This window comes from Molothrus ater, unplaced genomic scaffold, assembly GCF_012460135.2.
Source record: "Molothrus ater isolate BHLD 08-10-18 breed brown headed cowbird unplaced genomic scaffold, BPBGC_Mater_1.1 matUn_MA642, whole genome shotgun sequence".
NCBI classification, from domain to species: domain Eukaryota; kingdom Metazoa; phylum Chordata; class Aves; order Passeriformes; family Icteridae; genus Molothrus; species Molothrus ater.
Window position 1 is genome coordinate 1 of NW_023416803.1, and position 16,671 is coordinate 16,671.

The following is a 16,671-nucleotide window of genomic DNA, read 5'->3' on the forward strand; positions in this document are numbered from 1 at the left end:
GGTTGCTTCACAAGTGACCCACAGAAGTGGATTCTAGCCAGGAGCTGAAGAACTGAAGATCCGAATTTGGACAGAGTTCACAGCAAGCTGACCACAAAGGGAACCTTCTGAAAAAGCCTCCGGAAGATGTTCGGAGAGCTCAGCAGCACCGTGCAGATAGCCAGAGAGTCCTGGACACTGTCACAATGTACTGTTGGTTTTTCCCCTCCTAAAGATGGAGGTCAGTCGCAGTTTGTGGCTGCTCATCTGGAGGACTCCTCCCCTAGAGGATGAGGTTCCATTCTCCCCTTCAGAGGAGAAACTTATTGCCCTCTGGCAAAAATGGGGTGAAAGGACAGAATTCTCCTGTTGGAGGCAGATCTCTATGAGTTCTTTCGATGGGCAAAGCTCTTTGGTTTTTTTACGAATGTGCTATATGCCCTCGATGTGTTTGTCTGGAGTGTATGGGCTCCATTTTCCAATTCTTTTTATACGGGGGTTCGGATGCCCCTCGATTTATCCAACCTTTTTGAAGCTCTTTCTAGTCTTGAAACGGAGAGCAGTGTTTTTTCCCTGGATTGCTAACTGCAAGGGCAAAGCCCCGTTCCCCCCAATTCCGGGGGAAGACCCTTTGGAGGGGGACGCTCTGCTGCTTTCCAGCCCCCCCGAACCACAGTGGGGGGCGAAGTTTCGCCCGCAGCCGAAGTTTTTTTACTGCGTCTTCGGAGCATGCTCAGACGGAGCCGTTTGTTCCCCCCTCCCGTTGCTCTCAGGGGGATGGGAGTGGGCGGCGCCGCCCCCCGCCAGCGCCGCGAGCACCCCCCTGCCCAGCGCCACGGGCACCGCCCCGGCCAGCGCCACGAGCGCCGCCCCAACCCGCCCCGCGGGTGCGGGCGGTTCCCCCCGCGCCCGTCCCGCAGCCGCCCCTCCGGGGGAGCCTGTGGGCGCTCCAGCCGCGGTTCCACCGGCTTCCCTGCCTGCATCTATCTCAGAGACACCGCTTCCCGCGGCTGCGCCGATGTTGCTGGGCAACAGCGATCCACCGCTCCCCCCGGCCGTCCCGCCGCCTTCTGCGACTGCGGTTCCGCGGCCGATGTCAGAGTCCGGCGCAGAAGAAGCTGCCGACCCCGTGCCGCCCCCGCCGCCCCCGCCGCCTCCCCAGGCGGCCCCGCTGCCCGCCCCTGCGGGGACTCCGTTCTCCATGTCCGCGTCAGAGGCTGCCTTGGAGCCGGCGGCAGCAGTAGAGGCGCCTCCTGCATCCAGCGTGACTTCCTCCCCGAGTTTTTCGGGTTGTCCCGGGGCTGCCCCTACGGGGGGAGCTGGGACAGGGGAAGAGGGCGTCAGCCTGTCCTTCCGTGGAGGAGGCATGGCCCGACAGCTGGCTGTGGGCGCAGCGCGACTGCCTGTTTTCAAGATCAGCATTCTTGGCGGGTTGGGGGGTGTTTGGTCCGGGGTTTCTCCCTGGGGGATGCGAATCTCTCTGCCGCCCCTCGCACGCCCCAGCGGCGAGGGGGAGGTGGGTCCTGGAAGTTCTGCCCCTGGTCCCCAGCCCAGAGGGGGTGGCGGTGGTGCCGTGAGGCAGATGGGAGGAACACCTGGTGCATTTGCATTGCAGAGGCAGAGGGCACAGCAGGAAGCGAGCATCGCTTGTCTGCTGTGGGGAAAGGACATCCCCAGACCCGAGACGAAGTTTCTCGGGACAGCTTCTGTCTTCCCATTGCCGGCATGCCTCGGTGATTTTGGGGAAAGGAAGCGTTTGGTCACCCCTTCTGCCATTGTACTGGCAGCAGGGTGCGGGTCTGTGCCAATGCAGAGCCTGCCTCGGGGGCTGGGCCTGGGCTGTCTGCCTTGGTTGTTTGGGCCAGGGCCACCTCCCAGCCTCCTGTTGAGTTTGGGGGCTTTGCTTCCCCCTTCTGGTCCTGGGCCACCTTTCAGTGGGCCAGGTCTGGGGTTCCTGATCCTTCCACATGGGCCAGGGCCCCCAAGGGCCTCTCTCTGGCTCCTCTGCTGCTGCTGCTGCTCTTTCCGACAAGACAAACAAACAAAAAAAAAAAAAAAAAAAAAAAAAAAAACAAACAAAAAAAAAAAAAAAAAAATTAAATTGAATAAAAAAGGGTGAAAGAGCTGGCAGCAGCTCAGCAGCTCAGAGGCATTGAGGAGCCAGGGATTGGCTTCAGCCCAAGTTGTTCAATAAAGGGCTGTGGCAAGACATTTCAGAAATTTTCTAATTTTCTCAAAATTGTTTGAAGACTGTCAATGGACTTTTGATAAATATTGATGGACCTTTTTCTGTAGCAAGCCTGTTTCAGGACCAAAAGAAACTTTCAGATATGGCAAAGAGGAACATCTTCAAGCCATGGACTTTTCCTGAAACTCAGCTGCTTGGACTTGAATTTTCTTTGCATTGTTTTTGCATTTTCTTATATTATAGAATTGTTTTAGTAATATGATAGAATTTTATGTTCTACAGGTGAAGAAATTCCCAGTGCATTCCACAGGAGCACTTGAGTGGAGTTTGATTGGCAACAGATAACCTGTCAAGTGTTTGTCTTTTTCTTCGGCATGAGTACAGCAGAGAAAATTACAAACACTTTTTCCTTTTAATTTAACTAAATAAAAAAAGGTGACATGTCGCAGACATCTTTCATGAAAAATCCTTTCTTAGGATTTTTCCTTGTGACAAGCTGCAGTTCAGCAACCAAAGTAAACAATGGTTATCTGCTGCTGTGGAATGCAACAGGTGATTGGTCTCCTGTGGGTGTTTGGATTTCTTGACCACTCATGGCAGAGCTGGCTCTTGCTCTGTCTGAGACACAGATCTTTGTTATTCATTCTTTTCTATTCTTAGCTTAGCTAGCAGCTGAAGAAACTTTTCCTTTCTATTGCTTTTTAGTATAGTCTTAATGTAACATATATCATAAAATAATAAATCAAGCCTTCTGATCATGGAGTCAACATTCTCATCTCTTCTTCATCCTGAAAACCCTTGTGACCACAGTCACAGGCAGCACACATACATCCCAGAAGGAATAGTGCAAAGAGGAGGGAACCAGTGTCTTTTCAAGGATGCTCAGTGAAAAGACAAGAGGCAGTAGGCACACACTGAAATACAGGAGATTGCCTCTGCACATCAGCAAATGATTTTTTACTGTGAGGGCGACTGAACCACGGCACAGACTGCCCAGAAAGATTGTGGAGCCTGGATCTTTGAAGACATGAAAAGTACACCCAGATATAATCCTGGGCAAGAGGCTCTAGGTAGCCTGGTTTAAGCAGGGGGGTTGGACCTGGTGAGCCCCACTGACGCCTTCCACTCTCGTTCATTCTGTGCTAGTGAATTCTCTTAGAGATGCATTTCAAGCACTGGCATGACAAAGATCTGTGCAGAGAGAGATCCAAATGGACATGGGATCTAAGTTCCTTAAGTAGTGCTCAAGAAGAATGCAAAACTCTGGGATAAGTGTCTCTTCCATAACTTAATCCCTTTCATGGGAAAATTCCCCAGCTATAGAAAGATCTTCTGATAGGCATGCTTAAGACTGACACTGGCTGAGCAAATTTCTCCCTATGTGTGTTTAAGACCAGTTAGGATCTTCACCAATAGTGTTGTCAACATAGTCACAGAATGTATATTGTTAAGAAGGGACAACTTACATCAGAATGGCAAATATTGGTCCACAAAATGTATTAATGTATGGGAACTATCTACTTGGGTTGAAAATAAAAAGAAAGAGTTAGTCTTTATTTATCAATTTCATCCCAATATTGATAAGGTAAGAAAAAGACCTTAGTCCTTAACCTTCTTAACTCAAACAAAGATTTTTAAAAATTCCTTGTAAAAAATGTATCCTAATTATCAGACTATGAAACAATTTTAGTTGGGAAAAAAGTTCCAAAATTGTGTAGATAGTGGTAAAGAAGCCAAGAAAATAGGTAAGAAACAAAAAGAGAGCAAAAGAGTCAGCTTCAGTCTGCAAGCTCGTTCTAGAAGTAATCTGCTAGAAAAAGGAACCCCCAGTTGAATTTCCAATGTATTCATGCACTTGATTCAGTAACTAGTCAATGTAAAAACCAATCCTTTTGTACGACTTCTCCCAGCAACAAAAACTCCAGCAGCTTGACACCACCATCATGCCTGTCCCAGATGTACTTTAAAAGAAATTATCCTTTCTTGAAACTCTGTTTGCATAAAAGTTGCAAGACATTGGAGGGATTCTCCACATTCTCATTTCTCTGTGTGGCTTGAAAGTATATTTGATAAAATATGCAACAAAGCATATGATTTATAAGGTAGGGTAAAATGGATGATTTGGGAATTGATCTCTTGTTGATATTAAACTTCATATCCACTCTCTGTGAAGTTTCTAAAACAAATGATGGAGCTGAGGCATGAATCTGCCACAACAAGTGTTAAGCAAACATACACACTCCCCTTCACATGCCCCCCTTCCACACACACCTAGGCCCACGCAGAGGTCAGCATAGCAGATGATGAACACCTTGGAAAAGACCGAAATGCTAAATACCTCTCTTTGTGGGCAAAATAGCTGGTGCAACAATTCAAATATCTGGTGTAAAAATTCTGTTTAATATCTACTTCCTATTTAAAACACAGCTTTTCATTTAATTATATGTAGGGAATATTTTCATATTATTTGTTTCTTTACAATTACTTCATTCTCATGTGTTGTATGTCTAGGAATATTTTCTTCTAAAGATAGAAAAAAATAGATAATATCTTTTCAGAAGAAAACATTGGTTTATACAATTTTAAACCATCATGATATGGAAGAATTCTTTTGTCCCTCACTAAGGTGGAAGAACTATTTGGATCACAGATCATTTACAATGAAATACTTTACCTTTTTAAGATGCTTTCAGTCAATTTTATATCCTCATTGCTTATTCATTGTAAACAGTAATTTTTCAGTGAAGGGAAAGTGTGTGGTGTATCTGCATTATGTTCAAACCCAATTCCTACTAAAGGCCAGGCTGAACCCCAGTAAATAATGTCCTGAATGATATTTTGCCGCCTTCTTTGGCACTTCATGAAATCCTAACATGAGGAAGTGTGGAAATACAGAGATTTTGTCCCATGTAGAAACCCATCCCATGTATTTTATGCTGTAATTCTTCTCTCTTTTAAAATTTGCTATCTTCTGCATAGTTTTCATTAACCTGTTACAGTAGTGAAAATCACAGATCAAGGTAATTTTGTAACACTTTGATTTTACCCCAAGAGCTGAGGGAAAACTTGCTCCTATACTTCAATCTGAGTTTCTTCTAGATTCAAACTTTGTTTCTCTACCATCAAGAGTCTCCTGTGTTGCTGCTCAAAGCCCCATCCAACCTGACCTTGAATACTTTCAGGGATGGGACACCCACTACTTCTCTGGGCAACCTGTTCCAGTGTTCCATCACCCCCACAGTAAAAAATGTCTTCCTTTCATCTAATATGTGCCAGAAGTATTAAATCTAGGCATATAAACTTTGAGGAAAGGTTTGAAATTCTTTTGATTTGAATCACATTTTATATGAATACTGACTTACAGGTGACTAAAATATGTTGATGGGCATTTGAGCTGACACTTTTTGAAAAGGTGCATGGAATTTAAAATTAAAACCAGCACCATTAAAAGCTTTGTGCCGTTTTCTTTTTCCTCTGGTATTCAAAATTGCATATATCAAATATCTGTGCTTCATACAAAGCTCTTAGACACTCTCAGAAAAAAGCTTTTCTTTCAGACTAAGTTGCAGTTTACGTAGAACACTAGTACTAGTGAAGGTTTTTCTGGGCATAGGGGGAACACCTTCTCATTGGATTTGTGTGCAGAATGCATTTTATCCAAACTGGAAAATTGATCCCAGCTGTGTTCTAGTCATCATTCTTACTGCATCAGGCCTGAAGATTCTGTGAAAAGTAGCCTGTGGACCTTGAACATAGCTCATGTGAAACAGATGAGAGGCGATGGAGAAGTTGAGGGAGAGAATAAAGAGCATATGGCCCAGTACAGACTAACAATTGTTTGGCACCCTTTAAAGGCTGTGTTTGACAAGCAGGGCTGAAGCAGGTCTGCAAAATATCCGGGAGATCAAAATCCATTGAAGCAAATTGCCCTGGCCAGTCACCTTGCTGCCGATAATTCCCTCTCCATACCAGCTGATCAGGCCTAACAATGCTGCTGCAGAAGTATTGTGAAAAAGGTAGGCATATTTTCACAGATGCAGGGGAAAATCCCCTTGGATGATGGTTCCAAGGGATTACTTGATGGAGCAAGTTATGTACCCTTATCTACCGTGCAATATCTAAGTTGGTGAGTTCACTATCTGTCAGCATCACTTTAGAAAATAAATGTTTGATGCACAAAAAAATATTTCATATGTCCTGTCTACCTGCTTCATTTCAACCAATGAATAGGCTACGTTCCATCAGCAAAGGGTTTATGATCCTATGTTTCTTTAAACTGTGGTAATTCTTTATTTTTTTCTAAATCAGACACTGTCTATTCATAAGATTCAGATGTCCATGGCAGGAGTGTAATTAAATTCACATGTTAAAAAATAACCTTCTTCTTGTTATCTTTTTATTAAATTACTGACATGTAACATCAGTCTGAGAGCTGAAGAAAACCCCTTCATTTGCTGTTTGCCAAGTATCATCTATGTGATACAAATTCTGCTTGAGAAATCACACCCGTACATTGCCATGTAGCACTACTAGTAATGCTTTCACAACCTTTTCTTCATCATTAGGTCTTTTGGTGAAGTGAATGATTAGAACATAAGCAAGGGCATTTGTTCAAGATGCTCCAGAAAGAGCTGTGGTCTGTTCTCTTCTTTGCTGCCTATGTTAGCACTGAGCTGCAAAAAATGAAAGATTACTAGGAAAAGTGTTACTTTCAGTCTAAACTTGTAAATGATGTTTGGAATACCCTGTTAAATGACAAGGTGCTCTTTTAAAATATGGCATCTTAAGGGAAAATGTCAGCTTTAAAAAGGTTTTGAGACAGTTGCTTCTGGAAAAAAAAAAAAAAAAACAACAAAAGAATTGGAGGCATCTAAGGTCTTTAGGCATACTATTTTGAAGATTGATTCAAACCACAGTTTCTTCATATAGGAAGAGCAGAGGACCATAGATGCAACCCATTTGAAAATGGATTTCTATATGTTTCTGGTTGGGATTACCAGACATCATTTCTTGTGAAGTCGAGGGACTGCAGTTAGCACTCCAATAATTTCCTTCCCTGAAATTCCACTGCATTTGCTCCTTTTTCCAGAGTCCCCATTTATTAGTGAAGGTATGCTCTATCTATGCATTAGAATATTCCATTAGAGTGTGTGACTCATACTTGCTAGTTAAAATTAGCTGGAACGGAATGGATAGTTACAGTTGCTTGTATACAATAGTCTTATTTTGGCAAGTTTTCTTTAGACAATGTTGAAGCAGCACTAGCAAATAGGAAGTACAGCTTGCAGCAGGGAAGGACACTCTTCTGCTTTCTCAAGTTTCCTGTAGTTAAATAGACGCCAAAAGGCTTTTCCTAGTACTACTACTGTCTTGTAGGAATACTTGATCTAATCCTATCTTTGATCAAATTACGAATGGGTTACTTTTCTACAAGGCAGAACATTTTTCTTTTAATAATATGTATTTTGTAAGGTGGAAACATGAACTTGTGCACCAGTCATGTGGAATGTACTCCTTATTAAGTTTCACAACCTTCTTTAGAAAATATTGACTGTGTGTAACTTCAAAAGAAGAATTCTGGGCATCTTCATTCTATTGATGTAATTGTTTTTCTGCCATGCTGGTATTGTTTTCTATCATTTTTACCAACAGAAATATTTTTCCCTGACACCTATGGAAAAGACCTATGTTTACTCAACAGTGCGGCATCAGTACATTGTTTAGAATGATTTCAACATGGTCCCAAACATATCGGACAGCTAGACAGCAGAGGTTAGCAACAGGGAATGGGAATAACTTCTGAACCGTTTCAGTAGATTTCCCAGGAAGGGAAAATTGCTTTCTGCCACTGCAAATTTTCCCAGAGATTTTGTCTGGTTAAGAGTTGCATCAAAAGAGTATTTTTGCACAAACCTTGGGGCAAGCTCTGTCTCCGATTTACTAGTGAATGCAAAGAGGGTGAAAGTGCTGCTTCAAAGCCCTCTGTGTGCTTTCTGTACCAAGAGGGGGGGTGACCCCAGAAATAAGTTTTGATCTCTCTTCAGAACACAAGGCATGTCATCACCTCATTCATCTTCTTCTGGGACTCATAGCATCTTAAGACTAAGAAGCTCTCTTGCTTGCTGAAGTGCGTTCAGCAAAAAAACCTTGTCTCATCAGCAAATTTGAACACAACTACAGTCGAGTCAATTCCAATGCTGGCAGGGCAATACTCTACCCCACTAGTAACACGCCACTATTAGAAGACTGTGTAAAACTATTTTTGTACAAAGTAATCGGAGGGAAAAATAGAATTGGGAAGAACTGCACATTGTTCTGGAAAAAAGTCTCCTGCCTCAGTCTTACAGACATCATTTTCTGGTATCATTTTTAATAGTTGGGGCTTTTTAAATTTTGTAGAAGAAAAAATATTACTGCACCTTTATGTTTCCTTAATAGAAGTACAGCCATTTCTTAATAGATTAGAAGTAAGCCATTTGAATATGTACAAATGGTCTTTTCAAATACATATGCTATAGCACACTGTGAAAGTAATCTAAAGGTTTAAAAAGATTTTGGAAGAAAGTAAGTCTAAGGTGATAGAAGAAGAAGAAGAAGAAAACAGCAGTTTTCTTCTGGTGAAAAAAAACCAAACGGAGGACCTTGTACAGTGGAGATGTATTATTTGACTTCCTGAAAAACTGAGTAGGTTTGCTATTGCCAATGGTTTTCATTAGGAAGGAAGAGATTCCTTTGGCAAAAAAACCCCTTCAAATTGACTTGACAAAAATGTTATGACACTTAACTTCACCAATCCTGAAGAAAAATTCTCATCACTTGATCTGGAAATCATGATGGTAATGGAGACAAGGATGTCTAAGCCATGCCATCAGGAACATAAAAAAGCATTAGAATGCAGGTAAGACTGAGCTCCTGAACTAGTGTGAAGAGAATGCAACAAAGACATTTTCCTTTAAGAGTCTTCAGGATGGAAGGCAGAGCAAATTTTTTCACGGGAAGTATTTCTGAATAGAATGAATCTTCAAAATAACATTGTTTTCCAAAACCTGTTTACAGTATCTCTTACCATGATACACAGTTCCTATGAATAGAAAAAGCAAAGCACTTTTTTCCAAACTGTTGTGCACTCTTAAGCAATCTACAATAAAAATAGTATTTTTTCATGCTGGGAATGATGTTAATTACAAAAAAAGCCTTGTAGCACACTTGGCACTGTAGCCTCTTGATTAGCATAGCTTTTTATTCATCAAACACGTTTCACATTGACTATTTTTCTCTTTTAAATAACGGCGTCTTTGTACTTATGCAGCATCCATGAAGAATTTCTTGGGTGTTATTTTGTACCTGATCCTAAATGGCAGGTTCTGCATTCTGCCATCTGTCTAGCTTTGCCATTTGATGCAGCTTCTGAGAGGTATTTTCAGAATCGAGGACTACTTGCAAGAATGATGCTAAATCCATGCATTTTACTCCTTGGTTAATGCAAAACTATTTTTCCTTTACAGATCAATGAGAACAGGAAAATAATGATGGTGAGTTCAATCCTTAGAGTAATACAAAGAGGACTATTATCATCATTAGAAACCAAGCAAGGTGTATTTATTGCACATGCAGTATACTCACTAATGCAAATTACCCTGTAAATTCAAAAGGAATCTGTATCATAGGAGTGGATGGAATGTTTCTATTGATATTTTGCTTAAAGCAGAAAATTAATTCTTTTGACAGCCAACTCATGATTGCAAGCTCACTTTCAACTACAGCTTTCAAACAGATGAAACGTGTCTGTTTATAAAACGATACAGTACAGTACACAATAGCAAGTCAGGTCATAGACATTCAAAAGAAAAAAACAGATCAAAGGACACATTCATTCCCATCTACAAGCCCTCAAGAGTGTACAGGTCAAATGTCCCCAGAAAACTAGGCTGGTGGCGCAAATTCTCTATGTTGGCACCAGCAGAAGCAGCTGCTATCTTTATAGGATGCAATCTTGCTTACATCACCCTTCAGAGCAATCTTCTGTACCTCTGCCCAATACACCTTCTGCTCTATTCCTTGGACTTCACATTTGCATTTCTACAGAGTCCTGTCCTGCAAACTGACTCAAAGTTCAGGTAATAGATTTCCAAGATTTAGAAATGTTGTGTGAGGTTTATTTATTTCATATTTCCTTCCATCTAAGCAAACTGTAACTTTCGGAAGTGAAATATTTCGAGTATGTCACGTGTATTTTAATGTTAGCTCTGCTTCACATTCAAACTTCTCACAGACCCCTGTGATGCCTTGCTGCAAAAATATATAGCTGCCAAGAGTGGTTGTGGGAAGTTAGAATTGCCAGAAAACCATACAAACAATCTAACAATAGAGCCTTGGATTTCTGAATATAATTGCACCATGTAAAGTCAAAATATAATATTTAAATGATTTTATATAATGATGAGTGTGGGCTAGAGAGAATCCAGATAGAATTTTATTTTTTTAAACAGTTCCGGGAAAAACATGGCCTTGACTTGGAAGTATAGCACGAAATATTTTTATACAGCATGAGTTCTCATTACCTAATCATATGATTTGTAGACCTGAATTGGAAACCAGGAAATAAACAAAGAAAAATATTAAAGCTATAAAAGATGGGAGTTTAAAATTTTCTTTGTATTTCTGATTAAAGCTATTAGGTAGCTAAATGGTCACCCATGATTTTAAAAAGCATCTGGACATTAAAAATAGGTAAATTTCTGCGGGACTTGGATGTCAGCTATTCCTGAAAAGCTTTATTTCACCGCTTTCCAACCCTGAATCAATCCACTTAAACGCAGCTGTATTTCAGATGCTCAGTGGAACTGTCCATGTAATGCATATAGTTGACAAATAGTCTGCAGAAAAAGCTAGATCCATTTGAAGATCTTTTTCTGTAAATGGTATTCACGTTATTTGTACAAACACACAGATGGGATTTCTGCTGTCTTCTTCAGGCCACTTCCTCCAGAGAGCTCTCCATCAAATCTCTCTAGTTCTACTCTTCTGGTGATCCAAAGTCAGCACTGGGATGGTCCAAGTGCATGAATTACTGTCTGCTAGAGGTGCACCCTGAGGGCTTCTGTGTGCAGCATCACGTGAGCCCTACTAATGTCACCCTGTTGGTATAAACTGAGCTAGCTGGACCTTAAGGGACAAGTTTGTGCACTGATATTGTAATAGAAATTAGGTACTAAGAAGGAGGCTGGAAGATTTAAATATTTCTGCCTCCAGCTTAAGCAACACTAAATCTTGGTCTTTATCTGAAAAACTAGGTGAATTAGCCTATTTGGCATTCCTATGCCAAAAATGTCAGTAATACAACAAGAACCGTCAAAAGAGTAACAATTCCAATCATTACTTTGTAAAAATAATTCATTGGAAGAAGTCGGGAAGAAGGATGAAACATGCCAATATCCTACCCTGAGAATCATTCTGTTGATTTGCACAGGTTTCTTATTATATACCCATCTAATGCATTGGACATGCATGCTTGTGATGACACAAATACTTGCAAAGCTTACCAGATAAACCATGTTCTCTTCAGACAGCAAAACATTGCTTGATGGTTGTGTTTGCTAATTACATTTAGACTCAATGTTCTTAAAGGTCTTTTCCAACCAAAGTGATTCCATCATTCTCTAAATCGCAGATCCTGCTTGTCTTGGTTTAGGGCAAATTTGGCAGCAATCCTCAAGAAGGGGTGATTTATTAAAAATATTGATCTAGTACTGATATCCAACTGTGACGGACCAAGGCTCTCTAACAGTTCAAAATTAGAAAGTGTATGTTTATTGCAACACTGGGCAGCGTGCGGGATAGCTCCCAAATACACACTGTGATTTAGAGGTGATAACAGAGTCTTTTTATCTATACAAGTATTGAATACCCAAAAGACAAATACATATTCATAATTTAGGTACATCCCATCATTCCTCACTTCGTATGGTAATTAGTTCAAAAGCTATTAAGCACACGTAGTTTGTTCCTCAAAATGAATCGGTGGTGCCTTTCATGGGGAGGGGTTCCAAAATGAGGAAATAAATGAAGTCTTCCTGGTTCTGAACTTTCTACATTTTCAATGCAAATATGACAAATGAACCCATTGGTAGAACTCCCATTCCCCATCTTCAATTGGTTTCAGAACAGAGGTGGCCTACAATTGTCTTATGTTCCTAAAAGCTATTTATGAGTTTCTATATTCTTCATGATAAACCCAGCTAAGCAAACATGATGTTGACAAGCAATCAATTATTAGTTAACTACTAACTCTTAACTTCAACAAGGCCTACCTATTTATTTTGATAAACTCTAATAAGGCTTATCTCTAACTAAAACCTCAGCTCCTCTAAAATCCCTAAATTTCTTTAAAGTTTATGTCTCAGGGGGCCCCCCCCAGAAAGCCCACCTACACGGCCCCTCCCCTCAACTGGTCTGGGAAACATTTCCTCTGAGAGAAGTGGAAAAAATCTGTTTATTTACCAGGGAAAGCACCCCCCAGCACAAAAAATGAACAATACCAGATGACAAAACTCAATCGCCGCTCTGAAGAGACAACAAATTCAGAAAGTCTCTCCTGTGGATGCTTGCTCTGTTATCAATCCCTCCGGCACTAGGAAAGGCTGCTGCCCAGAGTAGGCCCCCATAGGCCACAAAGTGCAAGCTCTCAGTGCTCTCCAGGTCCCAGTCTGGAGCAGGTTTGAACAGTTCCAAGAAAAGGGAAAGAAAAAAGACAGTCCAGGGAAAACTCTGCCTCAGCCAGCTAAACCAACTGAAAAGCAAAGAACACTCTGTTCTGCTCCATCAGTGCCCAGACAACACAGTGCAGCACAGAATGTGGAGCAGTGTTGCTTTTAGAAGAGTGAGTGCAGCCTGTGATAACAAACTCCGTACTTCTTCTTCTCCCCACCTTTGCTCTCAGAAGCAGTCTTGAAGGCAGAGAATATAATATCCAGCATTAACAGAACAGATGGCTGGGGATACAACATCATAAAGTCACCCTAGGACACTGCTCTACTGAGATATGTCACCAGACTATGCTAAGACAAAGTTTTGGAACTGCTAATTAAAATTCTACTATCACAGTGAAGCTGAGGAGGAAACACAGCTCACTCCAGTTACCTTGTGGCATGCCAATACTTCCTTTCAATCACAATGGTTTTCGTCTTTAAGTCCGTGACATCACAGGCATAATTCAACATCTTTTGGGCAGGAAGGAAGATATTCTTCTTCTCATTATACTGATGGGTAAGCTGAAATGCAAAGCAGTTAATTCAAAGTGAAACAGCGATAAAGTCAATAGTAAAACTCACCACAGTTTTGTTTACCAACCCAAGTCCTTACGATCCCAAAATACAAGAACAGCTGTAAAAGCCTTGTGGTTTCTTAATTTTTTCCTATACCTACATGGGAGGGTAAGGGATAAATGATCCCAAACAATGGTAATCCACAACAAAGCATTCTTGACATCATATTCAGCTTTTGCATAGCGAGCTCTTCACCTGATCAAGTTATTCCATTGCAATAGTTTGGGGAGTATCTTAGAGGGCTGCCTGTTGTTGGTTTAAACCATCTTGATCATTCAGGAACCCAGTAGCAATGAGAAAGTTCAAAATAAGATAGTGCTACACATTGATTTTCCTATATGACAGACATATTTCTACAAGACAGAAGGCTGACCTAATGCTTCCCTACAACATGGCTGAAGTGGCATCCTGTTCCCCATAGGTTTTTCAGTTTAATTTTAGCAGCTTTCTTACTAGATTAATGAGCTGAACTAACTCAAAAAGGAATCAGATAAGTGCCAGAGCTTTAAAACAAACAACAACAACAACAACAACAAAAAAGATGCAAAATGGTGATTTGTGGGTGCGTTTGAAAACAGAAATTTTTTTGTATTTTTCATAGAGACATGGCATTCTCTAGAATGATATTGCTCCAACGGTTTGAGTTTGGTTTTCTTTTTCCCCCTCAATTGTAAATGTTATGCATTCTTTTTGGCCATTTCAGTAAATAGATTTTCTGATACGTGTGAAAGACAGTCTAAAGTTCCCCTCATTTGCCTCACGACCATTCCCAGGACAGACACTGGGACCCTAAAGACACCGATGGGAATTCTGGCCTGCCAGTAATGGATGAACACCAAAAATCCTGAGGCCCCTGAGCAGAATTCTGGCCTGCCAAGTGATTGTTCACAGCTGTGTCTTCAGTGACTGCTTCTAGCAGGGCCTGCCAAAGGGCGACCCGGCCTATATGCTTGCACCTGCTTCACGACAATAGACCAGGAATTTTCCCACCTCTTGGCCAGATGAACTTGCTGGGGCAACTTGGTAGCCCCCCCATGGAAAATCCTTCATCTCCACTACCAGCGTGAGGCACCGAGGTTGAAGCCCCCCTACCAAGGACTGAGACTGAGACACCTGTAATTCTGATGCAGGGGTGCTGGCCTGACTGAAGCAGGATGCCTGCTGAGTGTTGCCTACAGATGTGTTCACCGGACCTAGACTGGTTTCCCCCAGAAAGCAGTCCTGAAACAGTGGGTCCCACTCACTGCTGATACTGACTTATCCTGCTGAGAACATGGACTGTCTGTACCCGTCTTCAATATCTTTTTCCCCCTCAGCAATTTCAATAGACTTCTTCTTCTTCTTGATTGTATCTCAGCCATTTCAAGATTCTGTTCCCCCCCTCAGCAATGGACTATAATAGAACCTTGAGTTAACCAGGACTTTGAGATCTTCCCAACGTGACTAGGCAAACTCTATCGGCTAGACTAAGAGGACTTAGTCTCTCCATGTTTGGTAGCTATACTCCTCTCTCTTTCTCCCCCTCTTTTTTATTCTTTTCCTCTCCCTGATTCCTTTCAGGCATTTGCTGTGGTCATTCTATAAAGGTGCATTTGTTTGGATTGATACTGCAATCCCCTTTCCAGGTTGTCTGTTGCACTCCGAGATCAGTTAACCAACCAACCAGTTAACCAACCCCTTGGTATCAGCGGATCGTGACGATACCTTCTTTCAAGCTGACATTGGTTCTAGTCCATATAAGCACACTGGTAGGTAAAAGTAGACTCTAAAAGATAACATTCAAAATGTATTTCCCTTGTCTTCCCATTAAAGCAAGTGAAGAAAGCAGACAGGAGGTCTTCAGATAGCATGCTATGCAAATTGAAAAGATTCTGTCCTTATTTGAAGCAACTGAGAAACTCACACAATGAAATACAGTTCAGACAGATCGAAGGGTCACAGATGATGTCAAATCTGTACTTTCAATGTTTGAATGAAGCAAGATTTCTTGAAGTACAATCCTATAAAATGAAGGTGAGTTTGCAGAAGCAATTGAACTGGGTCTGTTTTATAAACACAATGTTTTCTAAGTAACTGAGGATTCAGGAAGGCAACCTTGGAATTTAAAGGATTTAGAAAGATACAAATACCAAGACTGGCAGTTCATTAGCTTTAACAGTCTCTTCAAATAAGATCTATTTTTAACTTCTTCTTGTAGTAGGTCTGAAGACATTAGGAATGATGCAATAAAACAAAACAAACAACAAACCAAAACAAAACCAAAACAGCTTTCTCAAAAAGCTTGGAGAAACCAGAGAAATTATGATTTTTAGGGGTTAAGTAGTCCTTTAAAAGTTGTCTCTGGGAAAAGAGATAAAAAACCACTAATTGACTGTGGAGTATATTCCAAACCTGTCCTGAAGCATGTAAGGGACAAGAGCCTGTAATAAAACTACTATGCTGGGTTCATCTGTTAAAAGCATTCCAGAATGGTTGAAATTATCAATCACATAATGTGGGATTAAAAAAAAAAAAAAAAAAAAGAAAAAAAGAAAAAGAGAAAAGAAGAAAGCATAGAGAAAAAAATATTTTGAACATGTTTTCCCATTCCCAGATGGCATAACAGCTTTATTTCATTTTGTTCCTAAGACTGATTAATAGCTTATGAAGTGTTTTACAATTGAGAGTGAGAGTGTTCACACTAACCATACAATTTGGATGGATCTCTTTTACTTTGCACAGCAGCAGATACGGTTTAGCACTCCACAGTTCAGTCCCCGAAAGTGAATGGGTGTGGCAGATTTAACCTAACTGGCCAGTCCACCAGAATGCTTAATTATCTTGGAAAATGCTTTGCTCTGTCTCATTATCTGGACATGTCTCTCTAGCTCCGCTTTGAGCTCCTTGATCTTTCATCTACAGGATGAGATCCAATTTAGCTTAGCAAGGACATAGCCTTTCAAAACCACATCTTTTATCTTCTGCATTCATACAAGTACATTTCTACTGCAGGGAACCCTGTGGAAGATCCTAGTTGTTTTGTTTCTCAGATAGTTGTTGCATAAAAGAGCTCTTCTTTTAATTTTTTCCCTGCTAAAGTATAGGCTCTGTACTTAACTGATTGTGATGCTAACTCATTATCATCTATTCTTCAGTCGTACAGAGTAGGCAGCAAAGTTTTCTTCTGAAGACATTCATTTA

The 16,671-nt window shown here is 41.2% G+C and overlaps 1 long non-coding RNA gene across 1 annotated transcript; it reads right to left on the reverse strand.

The window, feature by feature from the left end:
* Positions 1–12,641: 12,641 nt before the first annotated feature.
* On the reverse strand, positions 12,642–15,997 carry LOC118701399 (uncharacterized). Its single transcript, XR_004982516.2, has 2 exons — positions 13,307–15,997; positions 12,642–13,158 (listed from the first exon to the last, which is right to left on the reverse strand). It is a non-coding gene; the product is annotated as an uncharacterized LOC118701399 (long non-coding RNA).
* Positions 15,998–16,671: the final 674 nt, after the last annotated feature.